The sequence below is a fragment of the Cyanistes caeruleus genome, chromosome 5 (assembly GCF_971803275.1).
Source record: "Cyanistes caeruleus chromosome 5, bCyaCae1.hap1.1, whole genome shotgun sequence".
Classification (NCBI taxonomy): domain Eukaryota; kingdom Metazoa; phylum Chordata; class Aves; order Passeriformes; family Paridae; genus Cyanistes; species Cyanistes caeruleus.
In genome coordinates this window covers 32,081,071-32,095,688 of record NC_141705.1, presented here as the reverse complement: position 1 = coordinate 32,095,688, position 14,618 = coordinate 32,081,071, and the positions used below count along the sequence as shown (strand labels likewise).

Below are 14,618 nucleotides of genomic sequence, written 5' to 3'. Positions count from 1 at the left end.
CCAAGGGATAAAACAGTAACCTGTGACAGACATTATTCTACTAAGAAATTGTTCTACTTTCCAAATCATATTGGTCTGGCTGCAGCTAGGAGCTGCAGAAGGACAGGTAGGAGGGAAGAGCCTGTCTCCTCAGCCCAAACCAAATACGTGACATAGAGGAACCCTATTGAGGACTATAGTGACTGTTTATGTTACTTGTCACTGCTTTTGTTTGGCTGCAGTACTTCAGCCCATTCCTCTGCCAGCTCAGCTGCTGTACACAATTCACTTTATTTAATAGGAGAGAAAGAAGGGAACCAGGAACTTGCTTAACAGCACTGTGACATGGTTTTGGTTACTCACATCGCTTGGCCCTTGCAAGAAAATTTAGGGAGGAAAGAAGTCCTTTAAAAACACGTACAGCATCTTGTCATTTCAGAGCTGGAGTGGAGCTTGGCAGAGAAAGCCTGGATGGGAGCCAGGCTGCTTCAGCAGATCACACCTGAAAGTGATCCTGCTTAGCCCTGCTTCAATAGAGTGTTTCACTGAAGTGGAAGTTTTTATGGCAATTTTCCCAGTGAAACTCAGGCAGAATATAAAGATAGGTGATATGTTGCCTATTATCTTGACAAAGCAGAATGAATATGTTTCTTCAGGATAACAATCAGCTGTTAAGAGCTTTGCTTCATATAATGTATAAACACGTCCTTTGATTTATTAATTCAAAATTTATTTATTGTTAAAAATAGCTCAGTTCTCTTTGTAGAGGGGAAGGACACTCTTCTCTTTCTACCTTCCTGTTTGTAGTGGATTTTCACATAAAAAAGAGACTTTCCAGGGATACCTGTTGCAGAAATGTTCACCAGGCATATTGCCCCATCAATCATTCTCTGAAGCAGATGATACTGTTCCTTAAATCCTGCCATGGTCCCACGGTTTTGTGGGGAGAAAAGTTCCACCCCATGATAGGGGTGTTTTCCTCCTCTCCAAAACTGGAGGACAAGAGGACAGAGGGAGCCAACCCACCCATTGGACCTACCCCAGACTGTGCTGGGCATCCCCTGACAGATGTGCCCACACAGACAAACCAGCATCCCAGCTCACATCCTCACTTCTCATGGTCTGTGCCAGTGCACCCCTTTGCTGGGCAAGGGGGGTTGTCAGGGACCATTGTCCATCTCAGAAGGAGAGGCAAGAAGTGCTGGGTGCTGGGATGTGACCACCTCACTGACCTCTCAATGGTGAAGGAGGCATAGGGGTGCCAATAAGGGGGGGTCCTCCTCAGGAGGTTTCCTGCTGACAAAACAGGAAATTCTCAGTGTGCCCCCCAGCTTATCTGACTCTGCAGCAGCCTCTGATGCTACAACTTTGGGAGGCTATTTAAGTACAGCTCCAGCTACATCTCCTTGGTGTACTCTCCAGCTCATATTGCAACACCACCCAAAGTAACCACAAAAAGAAAAAAAGAGGGACCCAATTACAAACAGTTAATTTAAGGCTTTTCTATCTGAAGTTAAAATGGTCATTACAAGCTATGAATCCATTTCCAATTCACCACTCTCTTTAAATCTTTGGCTCTTTCATTTTTTCTCAGTTTAATTATTTATAATTATTATATATTATATAATATATTATAATTAATAATAAGTGTTTAATTATTAACAAAAGAGTAATTTTTAGATAGGAAGTCCTGTCTGCTGACTGCCTTCATGTATGTGGCCTGGAAACACTGATCTCCAGAGTGCTTCTCCATAACCTCTGCACATCCAACTGACCATCCTCTCAAAGCAAGAGCAGATGCAGCATCTTCTGGATGCACTGGGCTAGCTGAAGCTGAGCTCCTCTGCTGCACCTTCAGAGCTAGCTTGCGGAGTCCAGCAAGTTAATTTTCTGAAAGGCAGCAGCTGGCCCTGCTGAGCTGTTTCTGGAGTGCAGCTCATCCATGACTCATCTCTCCTGCAGCCCATCTCGCTGCACTTCTTTTTTGACAAGTCATTTCTGCCACTCTGGCCATTGCCCTGCTCTCAGGTTTGCTAAGCCCACGTAACTGAGGCTTTCAGAACTGAGTGGATAATCAGTGTCAGGGTCTGAACAAGAAACCTTTCATGGCACAGTAAAAGCTGACATCAATTTTAAGTCATCTATTCCCAATATCTTCCATTGCTACTCGTATCTTGATAGGGTTACAGGGGCATTATGTGGCATATTTTTAAGGAAACTGCATTGAGTACTCTAGAGAACTGCTGTAATGCAGCTGGAAAAATGCTGAGTTGGTATCTGAACACAAGGGATCTCAAAACCTTGGACAGGGCTGCTTTATCGCTTTAAAAGAAAGAGGTCGTGGGAGGGTAGGGCGGAGGAAAACTCCTGGCTATTAATAGAGAACATGAGTAGGAGCTTTATTTTGAATGGTTTCTTTAATTAGTGACATGCAATGCAGAAGCAAGGCTCGTGATGCACCCTACCTGCTGACTTCCCAAGCACAGATCAGAGAGAGGCAGACAGATAAAAGACCATTGCTGTGCAGGGGAGTTTTGAATAGGCTGAGCTAAAATGCCCAGATTAAAAAATAACAAGATTAATCAACCTTGCTCTTCAGAGGTGCTGTCTCTTAAGGTAGGCTAGTGGAGTCAGTGCCAGCTCAGACTCAGAAAACTTAAGTTACCTTCCCAGTCTTACCTCTCTGCTGTGAGTTTTCCTCTTTACTTTTATTTCTCTCAGACTATGTGGAGGAGAAGTTCCAGAGATAACAACTGTCTCTTCTTACTCAGTGTTACAGTGTCTGCTACAAAAGTGTCTATCTCAGCAGCCCTGCTCTTGTACAGTGCTACAAGAAATAATATTGCTTTGTATGGTGGTTCTCCAGTAGCCCAATTAATTTGTGTTTGTGTTTTTAGTATTTCAAATGAATCAACAACAATCAGAAGCAACTATTTAGGCAATTTAAAGCTAGGAGAAGGCTTGCTTCCTTAGTTCTGTAAGTCATGGCATGATACCTGGACCCATGAACCCAACTGGATTTCTGTAGTACATTATGATAGTGGGACTATTTTGTAAAACATAACTCAGGCGCTTGTGGCCACTATTTGCACCTTGCTTTCAGTAATTACATGTGGGGTGGCAAATCCTCCTTCTAATGAAATGTTATGATGCTTATAAGCAGTAACCAACCCTGCAGGAAAGTTTTAGTATGCAGATACCAAAAGCAGGAGCAAGAGTAAACAGCTACCAGGCTGAGACAGTTCCTTCTTTCACAGTAAAGCAGTTCCATGGGAATGCTGACTCACCTGCTCCCTGTATAATAGAGGTGGAGAAAAAGAAATTATGTATAATTTCACTGGATTTCTTTTCCTCCCGCACTGCCATTTCACTTGTGGAGTGGATCTGACTGAAGAGTCAAGAGTTCTCTGTATGGGAAAGCCTTATAAAATTATACCTTGGGCTAGATATGTAAAAGTCTGATAAGCAGATGTTGATAGTTCCCAATCAGCTTCAAAGAAATGTTAGTGTTTCAAGGCTTGGCAAGCCAAATCTTAATGCACATAAACCTGTTGTAAATAGTTTGTGGAATAGTTGCAGAGAACATTCACACAAAAGCTGTTAGCAGATCTGCTGCTAGTGTTTGTGCAGGCTTCCCCCACTCTTTTCCAACTGAACTGTGTATTTAAGGTTTTCATCACATTCTCTCCCCCTTGTTCCCAGCCTGGGGAATCTTGTTCTTCTTGAAAGAAGAACATTTCAGCTCATCTGCAAGTACTTGCTCATCTGCTGGTGCTGGTCCATGACCAGTTGTCCAAAACAGTGTGACTTTTAGCACCTGGTACTCTCAGCAGCAGCATTTCACTTTACCAGTTGAGAAGTCACAGCCTGTCCAGTCAATGACTTCTCTCTTGGCCAGAGTCAAATACCAGTGTATTAAATGGTTGCATGTGCAAAAGGGAGCAGACATGGAAGATAGCTCTGAGAAGAGCTTCACTACATGGCCTGTCATCACATCCGATTAACCATGTCAAGAACTTCAGCTATACTGTTGCTTTCCTGTCCCTCAACTTGACAGCACAGCTAAACTATAATACCAACCAGAACTGATCAAGATACGCTTTGGTTTTTTCTCCTTAAGTCACAGGATCTGGATTCACAGAATCAATACAATGGCTTGGGTAGGAAGGGACCTTAAAGATCATCTAGTTCCAACACCCTTGCCATGGGCAAGGACACCTTTCATTAGACCAGATTGCTCAGAGCCCTATCCAATGTATCTTTGAACACTTCCAGGGATGGAGCATCCACAACTGCTTAGTGCTGCCTGTTCCAGTGCCTCACCACCCTCACCATGAAGAATTTCTCCATACCATTTAATCTAAACCTGCCCTCTTTCAGTTTGAAGCCATTCCCTCTTGTCCTATTACTACATGTAAAAAGTCTCCATCTGTCCTGTACCTTCCCTTCAGGTAATGGAAGGTCTCAGTTAGGTCACCCCAAAGCCTTCTGTTCTCCAGGTTGAACAACCCAAGTTCTCTCAGCCTTTCCTCATAGGAGAAATGCTCCATCCCTCTAAACATCCTGGTGGCTCTCCTATAGATTTGCTCCAACAGCTCCATGTCCTTCCTGGGCTGAGGACCCCAGAGCTGGACTCAATACTCCATGTGGGGTCTCTATTCCACAACAGAGGGGTGGAGTGACCTCCCCAGACCTGTTGGCCACACTGCTTTTGATGCAGTAGTTGTAGTAGCCCTGATGAGCTGAAGACATGAGGAAGGTAAAAAAAGACAGGTTGCTCAAAATGTCCCTTTGTCCCACTTTGTTCATGGTTCTGGGGAAAACATGACCTCCTCTCCCTAAAACCCCAGTGCTCTGCAGATCCTTATCTCCCACTTTGTGCCAGAACTCCAATGCTGTTGCTTGCTCACTAAGGCTGGTTATTTTGCTAACTTAAAGAAAATGCCCAAAGGACAAAACCCACAGGGCTTGGAAGGCTCATTGAGTGTCCATTATCACAGGACTGCTGTCCACCTGCCTTTGTTATTCCATGATTGTGGAAAACTGGGAGTACTGGATGCACAGCCCCCAGCCCACCCAACCTGACATGGCTGCCTGGATTTTATCAGGCCAAAGCCAGTTGATCCCTGCTGCAAGTTAAACTTCTGTAAGACAGCACGGTTTGATGCACTGCCAGATACCACAGCAGTCCGTGGGAGCAGGCACTCAGGTAAGTCCTCTCCTCACTGCCCAACACTGTGCCAATGAGGCTGGCAGGGCTGCCTGTGCCTTAAAATACCTTCCCTCCTGCACCCCCAGCCCTCACTCAGGATCTCACTTTATCTCATTAGATATGAGTTTCAGTTTTCCCATTTCCCAACCAAAATCCCCATGAGACCTCAGTGAGTTGAGTTGAGGAGTTTGGCTGTGGCTGTGCCAAAGCTATATGTGCCTCTGAGACATGGAGCAAAATCAGCCTGAAAATGGGCAACATCTGCAGTGCTGTTGACTTATGCCTGCAATCAGTGCTTGGAGTGTTTTGCAATATTTTTCAACATGGCAAAACAAATGATCCTCTGTTTTAGAAAGGAGGCAAATGGTGAACTCCACTACAGATACCTTATCTCTCGCAGTGATGGAGTGATCAGGACACAGTTGAAAAAAGAAGCCTGAGGGAGGGAAGAACACCCTCTGTATTTTTACACTTTTTCAGCTCTTATCTTTGGGATGCAGAGGTTCATGGCATTTTGCTCCAATCTTTTGCAGTGCCCTTGCCCAGAAATATCTTGTTGCTTAGTGCCACATCTACACATACATCCATGCTGGAATCTCGTTTTCCAGCTTAAATTCAATACCCCCGCATTTTTTTTTTTCTTTGCTATCATGATTCAACTGCAGGTATAATTTTAAGGGACATGGCTTAGAGCTCAAATCCAGAGTAAGGCCAAAGAGTGAACTGACTCTCAACGAATCTCCCCAAAGCTTCATACTTTTAAGCTAAATACAAGATAGTGGCAAGTTTAGTGGGGTAATTATCAGTCCTGTGAAATGTAGATCCTTTTAAAATCACCTCCATCATAAAATGAAGGAATTGTAGAAGGTCACAATGTTTTTCCACTGCTTTCATTCTGCTCAGCTGCACACAGGTTTCAACACCGTGTTAGTCTCTGGGCCGCTGTAGATGCCTGTGATGATCAACTCAAGAACAAATCACCCTCAGTAGCTGTCACTCACCTTCTTCCTGGTGAAGAAACATGCACAGGAGTAATTTGCCACAGCCACAGGCACCCAAAAAACCCTGATGAGAGCTCACCCCTTCATATGTGTGGCATGAAAGGAACATAAACAGGAAGCATAAAGCCACAGGAAACTTGACAACTGACGTTTCTCTGTTCATAGGGTTTGGGTTTTTTCTAGTTCTATTGCTATGTCTTATGCCAGTAAAGAGTGTTTGCTTTCTCACTCTGTTTAGACCTTGGGTAGGAAACATATTCAAGGTATTATCCCTTTAGGTTATGGACTGCTTTTTGTTCTGCCTCCTGTAGTGTTGCAACCTGGTAATACCAAGCTCTAAAGATTCACACCAGGGGATGCTGAAACCCAGCCATAGGGGAACAGCTTCAGCCAGAACTTGGAAAGACTGTATCAGTGGGAATTTTGTATTGATTTAAATGGGTTTGTAGAGCTTGGCACCCGTGAATGTTGCTGCTGTTGTTTGTGCATGCACTCAGGGTTGGTAATAAGGCAGCCTTCAGTTGCAGTAGTGTTTCAGTCACTAGGACAAAGCTGTTAACTACTATTTTGTTTTGAAGTAATGGGGGAAAAGGTATATGCTTTGTCGCATCTCTCAGACTACTCTTTTTAATCCTTCACAACACTTCTTTTTCTGCTTCTCTCAGCAAAATTCTCCAATCTATGAATTTCATAAATGAGTTGTTTTACTCCCAAATACTCCAACATTCAGCAGTGAATGAGGAACACTCCATACTTTTCTCCTCTTTTTGTCCTGACTCACCTCTCCTCAGGGATTTCTTCATTCAGAGACACGAACTCCATTCCACCACGTGTGCTGCTGATCCATTATCCTGTCAAACTGAAAACCAAGTTGTACTCAGAGGCAGGAGAGAGGGAAATCTGAAGCTTACAGGTCAGTCTGTCCTGAATAATCTCTCTATTGGTCTGCACTGTAAGCTGGCAGGGAAACAGCACGGGGAGACTGCAGCAGCTTTCCAAATGTGGAAGCAGCCTGTGGACACCAGCAGAGCTCACCTTCCCTCCACACTCTCCTGCAGAGGATCTGTGACCTGGAGTTTGCAGGGCATCCTCACAGCTACAACTCTTGCTCAAGAGCTCCACACCTTGGCCACCAGTGTTTTCCTGGGCCTCCCGCAGGTGGTTTTCCCACAAACAGCTTCCTGGAGTTGGCTGTTCTGGTGGTTTCCCCTGCCCACCACTTGTCCTTGCTCTATTCCTCTTGCATCTCTCTCCTGCTTCATTGTTCTCTTCCAAGCACGGGTTTTTGACATAGCTTGCTTGTCTGTTTTCAAGGCCTTTCCTGGACCCCATGCCCACCAAAGCCATCCTTGCCCCACTGCCCAGCAAGTGCTCTTCCACTTTCTTCCCAGCTGCCACCCTCATCTGGATGATGCTCTAGAGCAAAACCCTGCAAAGCTCCTGGCATCTCTCCGATTACTCCTTAAAATTCTTTTTTACTAGCTTTAGAAAAAGCCACAGCAGGGTCTCTTTCTACAGCACCTGACATCATTTCCTTGCCTCCTTTTCTGCCCCACTGTCCTACCTGCTGTTCCCTTTGCATGTTAAGTCACAGAATCACAGAATCATTTAGGGTGGAACAGACTTTTAAGATCATCAAGTCTAATTCTTGACTGATTATCATCTTGTCAACTAGATCATAGCACTAAACACTATGTTCAATCTTTTCTTGAACATCTCCAGGGATGATGACTCCAAAGCTGAGGATTTTAAGCTGGATGGCTCCAAAATCTGAGGCTGCAAAATTCGGACTTTTCTGGGGAGCTTTCCTTGAGCTTTCCTCAACTCTCTAAAACAGCACAGGTCTAGCTGCAGCTGCTGCTCAAACTTGTGGCTGATAGAATCAGCTGCTCCTGGGTACATTTTGTGCCCATCTCACAGTGCTGGGCACAACTCTCAGCTAGAGCAGGTGTCTCAAGCTGCTGGGTCACTCACAGCTTGCACTTCTCCTTCCCTACCTCCTTTCCCCCTCGGTTTCTGCCACCTGCTCTTAAATGCTGCTGCCTGAACACAATTAGCACTGATGGTTTACCTGGAGGTTTTTACTTCTGATATTGAGGGCATTCCCTTGTTTTTGGGTTTTGCTGGTTTAGCCTTTTTCATTGCAGGTAATTGTTGTGTTTTGGCTCTGAGGTAAGCCTGGCCCATGCCTGGACTGGGATCCCTCACAGTGACTGTCCTCCCTCCTTCCTAAATCTCTCTGTTCCCTGGCCTGTTCCCCCTTGTCCCTCACCCCCAGTTTTGTAAGCCAGCTGCTTCCTCTTTCCCCCTCTCCCTGGGACCATTTTTTTGAGTATTTTTTTAGCACTTCCCTTTTTCAGACTTGCTGTGCAGAACAGATGTCGGAGGTACAGAATCTTCAGTAGACACTGGAGTAACCCTCTGATTCCAACTGCCTGTGGCAGCATATTTCAATCTCATCAACAACTGCACAAACTATTTATAATTAGCTCTCTGATTTACATTCCTGAGGTCAACATCCAAGTTAAAAGACTCAGTGCAGCTGATACACTGCTGCAAAGCCTCCTGTCTCCCAGGGGTTTCCAGAGCTGCTGGTCAGTAGTTCAAGGCTGCAGTCAGAGGTGCCACCACCTGCTCAGGTCTCCCACCTCACTGCTGCCCTTCCTGCTCCCCCTGCCCCCCACAGTGGTACCTTTGGGAAAAGCTGATCAAAATGTGCCTGGATTGACATGGCCCAGCAGGTAAAGCCTTCATTCCATATTCCCCAGCAGGCTCTCCCCAGCCCCCCAGCCTGTGTCTAGCCTTGAGGAGATACAGCCCTTGCCCCACCCAGCTGGTGACACAGATTTCATTGCTTGCCCTGCTGCTGTCTCCCTGCTGCTCAGGCTGTTCTGTCACCACCACAGAGCCAGGTTACTTTGAGTAACTAAGGCACCTGTTGAACTGATTTCAGTATGACTCAAACCCCCACTCTTCTTTTGTGACTTACTTAGAAAAATGAGTGCCACCCTTTGGGCTTCCCTACAGAAACCTGGAGTCCTGTGGGCCACCGAGCCCTGTGCACCACTGGCCCTTAGAGGTGGTCTACAAGGAAGCTCCACTAGAGCAGGGTGCTGGCCAAGGAGGCTTATACATCACATCAGGCATCAAATATGGGAACCAGCGAAAGGGGTGGAAGAATCTGGTGTTCATTTTGCCTTTGGATGTGGGTTGGTCACCCCGATGGAGAAGAGGCTCTAGGATGACCTTACTGAAGCCATGTAATACCTGAGGGGTTCTAAAAAAGTGGAAGAGGGACTTTTTACAAGGGCCTGTAATGATAGGACAAGGGAAAATGGCTTCAAACTAAAAGAGGGTAAATTTAGATTAGATAATCATAAGAAATTCCCTAGTGCCCAGAGAAATTGTGGATTTTCCATCCCTTGAAGTGTTCAAGGCCAGGTTGGATGGGGCTTTGAGCAATGTAATCTGGTGGAAGCTGTCTGGGCCTGTGACAGGGGGTGCTGAAACTAGATGGTCTCTAAGGTCCCTTCCAATCCAAAATATTCTGTGAGTCTGTGCTTTCACCCAGCAGCACTTCAGCAAGCAGAAGCTACCAAACTTAAGGCCAAGCTCCTGTTGTGCTGCTGGAGATTCAGTAAAGCTGGATCCTTCTTCTGATGCTTCTCCCATCTTCCACAGATCTGCTCAGGAGACAATTTTATCATAACAGTGCATGCATTCTTATATAGATCCCATCCTGGGAAAGAAAAGGTTAACCAAGAATTATGAATTCTTGGTTTTAAATGTCAAGCCTGAAGAGCAGAGAGAACAAAGCCCACTTTGGGGTTTTTATTTGCTTTCTGAGGTCTTAATAACTGGCTGGCTGTAGGAAGAAAGCAACACCTGTGGGATCACCAGTCTTACCAGCAGTGTGGTCAATGGGACCACATGTCAGGTGGGGAAGCCACAGTCTCCCAAGTGCATGTCCAGGCTCAAGACCTCCTGTAGCCATAGCATCTACATCACCTAAAGGTCATCCCTCATCCAGAAAGCTGATAGCCTCAGCTGAGGCTAAGTAGGAGTGTGCTGAGCATGGGGAGCCAGCTGAGGGATGAGGAGGCAAAGAAGAGTGAAGAGGCTCAGCAGGAGAAGCCCTCTGTGCAGAGACTACTCCTGCCTTCAGCCAGCCTTTCTGCATTGCATCATGCAGGAGAGGTATGGGTTGTGCATTTGAGGAAGTGGCTTTTAGCTGAATGGAATAAAAGGGAACACAAAATGTTCTGTGTTCAGTACCAGAAATAGACAGAAAGAGGAAATGCTTGTGTCTGTTAAGAAGGATCTTGAAAATTTAAATCACCCTGTTAGTGTTTACTATTAATCATGTTTTTATGCTGCTGATAGTAAATTGCAGAGTGATGGCTCTTTCCACTACTCTTTGTACAGGTTCTGTGGTAAAATAAATAGAATCAACATTTTTTAATGGTCATGGAGTACTGTGGTTGGTATATCTTTGTATCAGATACTCTCAAACCACTCAGACAATATTACTACCACTTCACGCATATTCTGGAGAACCTGTTACTGGTCATCTTTCAGAGGTAGCGAGATGGATTTGCATGCTACCTTTCTGCATACAATTTGAAACCAGGAGGACCTATTAGGTCATCTAGGCTGGTCTTCTACACACCCCATCCTATGGAATTTCATTAGGTAAGTTCCTGTAAAGCTCACCATGTTCAACTAGACAGAAGTATTCTGGTCTTGTGCTCAGCAGGCAAAGGCAGAGCGCCATTGCTAGTCCTTTGACACTGAGGGCAGCACTGGTGAGCTATTTAACCTGAGGTCAGACCTTGCCTGCCAACACTAAGCAAAATCACTTTTGGAAAATGACTACAGTGCATCTCGTTTTCTTTGGAGACACTTTAATTATGCAACTATCTTCCTGACAGAACATCTTGGTCTCTAGGAAGAAAAGAACATTGTTTCATTTCTTAGAACACAGGTCCAAAATTTTTGGTTTGTGATTATGCAGGAAAATCTGAACTTCAGAGTTTGATTTGAAGACATAAAATTAAAAATAGGAACTTAAAATTAGGGCTTCCTTCTCTCTGTTTCCACTAATTGACTGTCATGATGCAGGCAAAGCAAGCTATTGCACCAGTCTTTTGTTTGAAGACCATCACCATAGATAACACAGAAACCTATTTTGGGGGTGCTGTGGACTTTTTTAAATTAAATGTAACAGGACTATCAGTGGTATGACAGGGATCTACAGGGGGACATGCTCCATAGTTGGAAGTATTCTCTATGTAGGTCTAGGGCAGTAAAGACAGCCCTTTTTGCCTCAAAATCAGCTGATTCTTGTTTACTGTGATATGCAGTAAAACACTGTGGCTTTCTTGGGAAGCAGCAATATGATGTTCTCACATACTTCAAGATGCAAGTCCCAGGATGTAGTAAACACATGAGCTGACAGCAATCAACCACTGACAGCTATGAAAGCGTTGCTTCATTCAGCAGGCCTTTGGATTTCATTTTGCATGACTCATTGATGAGAGTTTTGGAGAGCATTGTGCTATCTGCAGTGACACCCCGTGGTGAGGAAGCAGCAGTTAACCTCTGATCCTGGTCCCTCAGAAAGACAGAGTTCTGCTGTGACTGTTCTTCTGTCTGCAGTTGAAAGCAGGAGAAAATACACAGCTGAAAGATTGTTTTTCCTGGTCATGGGTACCATTCCTTACAGAATATGAAGTGAAAAGTATTAATTTAGCAGCTATTATTCATAGTTTATATTTCTAATTACTAGATGTAATTTCATATACATACTGCCTGGCTTTAGCAAAAAATAATTGATATGATAGTTAAAAATATGAATTGCATGTGATTGTATAGTAATCCAGTGAGTGTAGAGTAATGCAGTTTAAAATTTCAGGAGAAAGCATATGAACTTCCAAGAGAATGCATCATGCAGAAAAGGTGACCCAGTACTTGCTAACAACCGGATCATCATAGAAACAAAGAATGATTTGTGTTGGAAGGGAGCTTTAAAGGCCATCTAGTCCACTCCTCCTGCAGCAAGCAGGGATACCTTCCACTAGACCAGGTTGCTCAGATGCTGTTCAACCTGGCCTTCCTTATTTCCAAGGATGGAGCATTTACCACCTCTCTGGGCAACCTGTTCCTGTGTTTCACCACCCTCATTGTAAAGAACTTCCACAAATGTAGTTTGAATTTACCCTCTGTTAGTTTAAAACCATAATCCCTTGTCCTACTGCAACAGGCCCTGCTAAAAACGCCATCCCCAGCCCCCTTTAGATATTTACATGCTGCTCTAAGATCTTCCTGGAACCATCTCTTCCCCAGACTGAGCAACCCCAAATTTGAATTTTGGGTAAGGTCCATGGGTTTTCTTATGGAGCAGAGTACTAAAAGTATGGATTTTGTTCTCAAGGAAGGACTGTTCCCATGGGGCTTACAAGCATTAGTGTCTGATTTGCCTTTTTTTCTTTTACCAAACTCATATTTGAAATGGGTACTCTCAGAGGCTGTTACAGGAAGAAGAGAGACTGACTGCATTCAAAACAAGGATTTGCTTAGCCAGAAGGGAGTATTTGACCTGCTGTAAACCAGACAGCATGAGTTGCCTCCCCAGTTTCAGCCTGGGTCTTTTATTTTCTTCCTCCTTCCATTGCTTAACTGTAAATGTGTTTATTCAAAAAAGAAATTCGTGTTGGTTTTATTGGTTGGTGTTTTTGTTGTTGTTGTTTTACTAGAATAAAGTAAAAATTATTAGGTATCTCATCCCCTTTTTTAACTTCCTAATTGATCTTTGAAAAGTTTGTGGTTCTGTTGGCTTTTCAAGTCAGCAAAATACTAATGTCAGACTTCTTAAAAGCCTTCTGTACATGATTTAACTGATGATTCAGGTAGTCACAGATCTTCAGGTGTAAACAGGTGTCATGAAAGGTCTCCCTTTATGGACGTGATGAACTGTTCCACCAGGGTAGTATATCACTTTCATGAAAGTGTTTTCACCCAGTCTTTCACCTGACTTCATCTGGCAAGGAGGTCTGGTGAACTAGTGAGCCCATGGATAATTGGGAAAATGTGGTCCAGTAAAAAGGTTGAATTTGAGTAAGAGGCAGTGGGATGAAAGATTATTACAAATAGAGTGTTTTGGAAAGACATGAGAAAAAAGGATGTTATCACCTCTCCCTCTGCCTTCTCCAACAAGCTCTGTCTCTACAAGCAGTCCTACAGACTGAAACACAATCCCTCTAGAAGTATCTAGATACCTCCTTAGCATTCTGAAAGAATCTAGTACTTGGCCTGAAAGGACTTGATGGGAATACCTCATTTCCTAAGCCCTACCTCTATTAACTATTTGGTGCTTAAAGTATAGAAATTCAACAGAAAATAAATTCCCTTGCTTTCCAACTAGTCCTCAGAGATCAGAGAGGCTTTCTGATTGTATAATATATATAATATATATAATTTCTGATTATAACCAATTCAGCACTGTAAGTATGGCTGTATTCAGTAAGGTCTCTGATGCACAATGTGGGCTACACTCTAAGTCTGGTGTCATTCATGACCACAAGTTAACAAAGAGTGCAGTTTATTGGAGCAACAGGCAAAAATTTCAGATTGCCAGTGATAAATTCAGTAGCTCTACATAATCTATGAGAGAGTAAGTACAGCACTATGTATAAGTGTTTCCAGGTATGTTCCGTTGCTGGTGGAAATCTTGCCAGAGTTGACCCTGCTTTAGGGAGGGGAGAGGAACAAGCCCATCAACTTGTCTGCATGGTGGTCACATTCTCATCCTCTGCCATGGAGGATTTCAAACACTTTTGGGAGCAGTGGAGACTGTAGTCAGGTGTCCTGTTACTGTCATCATGAATAGCAGGGTGGTGCAGCCACTTTATATATAAAGGAGGGATACGATAGAGACTACAAAGGCTGTGGGTCATATGCCCAGGGTGCATGTAATATCACTGCCTCTTCCAACTGGCCAGTTGCAGAGCTAAGGTAAGATTAATAATAACTCCTCACCTCCATCACCAGGCCATCATGGCCACTGTAACCCCTCCAGCACCCATCTCATGGCATACCTCAGGAAATCCCTTTATCACATATGCCACAGTGTATCTCATGGCTGCAGGCCTCATTCCTGCAAGTGGCTACTCATTGTAGCCTAGCTTTGGTTTTGTTTTGCTCTATTTTAAGGACCATTGCAAAAGCTGCACAATAATTTTCCATTAAAGGACTAAGATGAATTAAGACCAGAATGTATTAAATCTAAGGGAAGAGCAAACTGACAGGAGTTTTTCTCAGCAAAATAACTAAGAACTCCCGGAACATCCCTATGCCTCATTACTCTGAAGCAGATTTAAGAAAGTCTTGTCAGTCATTTACAACATGTAACCTTGCAAATGCTTGTA

At 44.0% G+C, this 14,618-nt stretch overlaps 1 long non-coding RNA gene across 1 annotated transcript; it reads right to left on the bottom strand.

The window, feature by feature from the left end:
• Window positions 1-2,356: 2,356 nt before the first annotated feature.
• On the bottom strand, window positions 2,357-8,247 carry LOC111945571 (uncharacterized). Its single transcript, XR_002871705.2, has 3 exons — window positions 7,228-8,247; window positions 6,974-7,051; window positions 2,357-6,199 (listed from the first exon to the last, which is right to left on the bottom strand). It is a non-coding gene; the product is annotated as an uncharacterized LOC111945571 (long non-coding RNA).
• Between the last annotated feature and the right edge of the window lie 6,371 nt (window positions 8,248-14,618).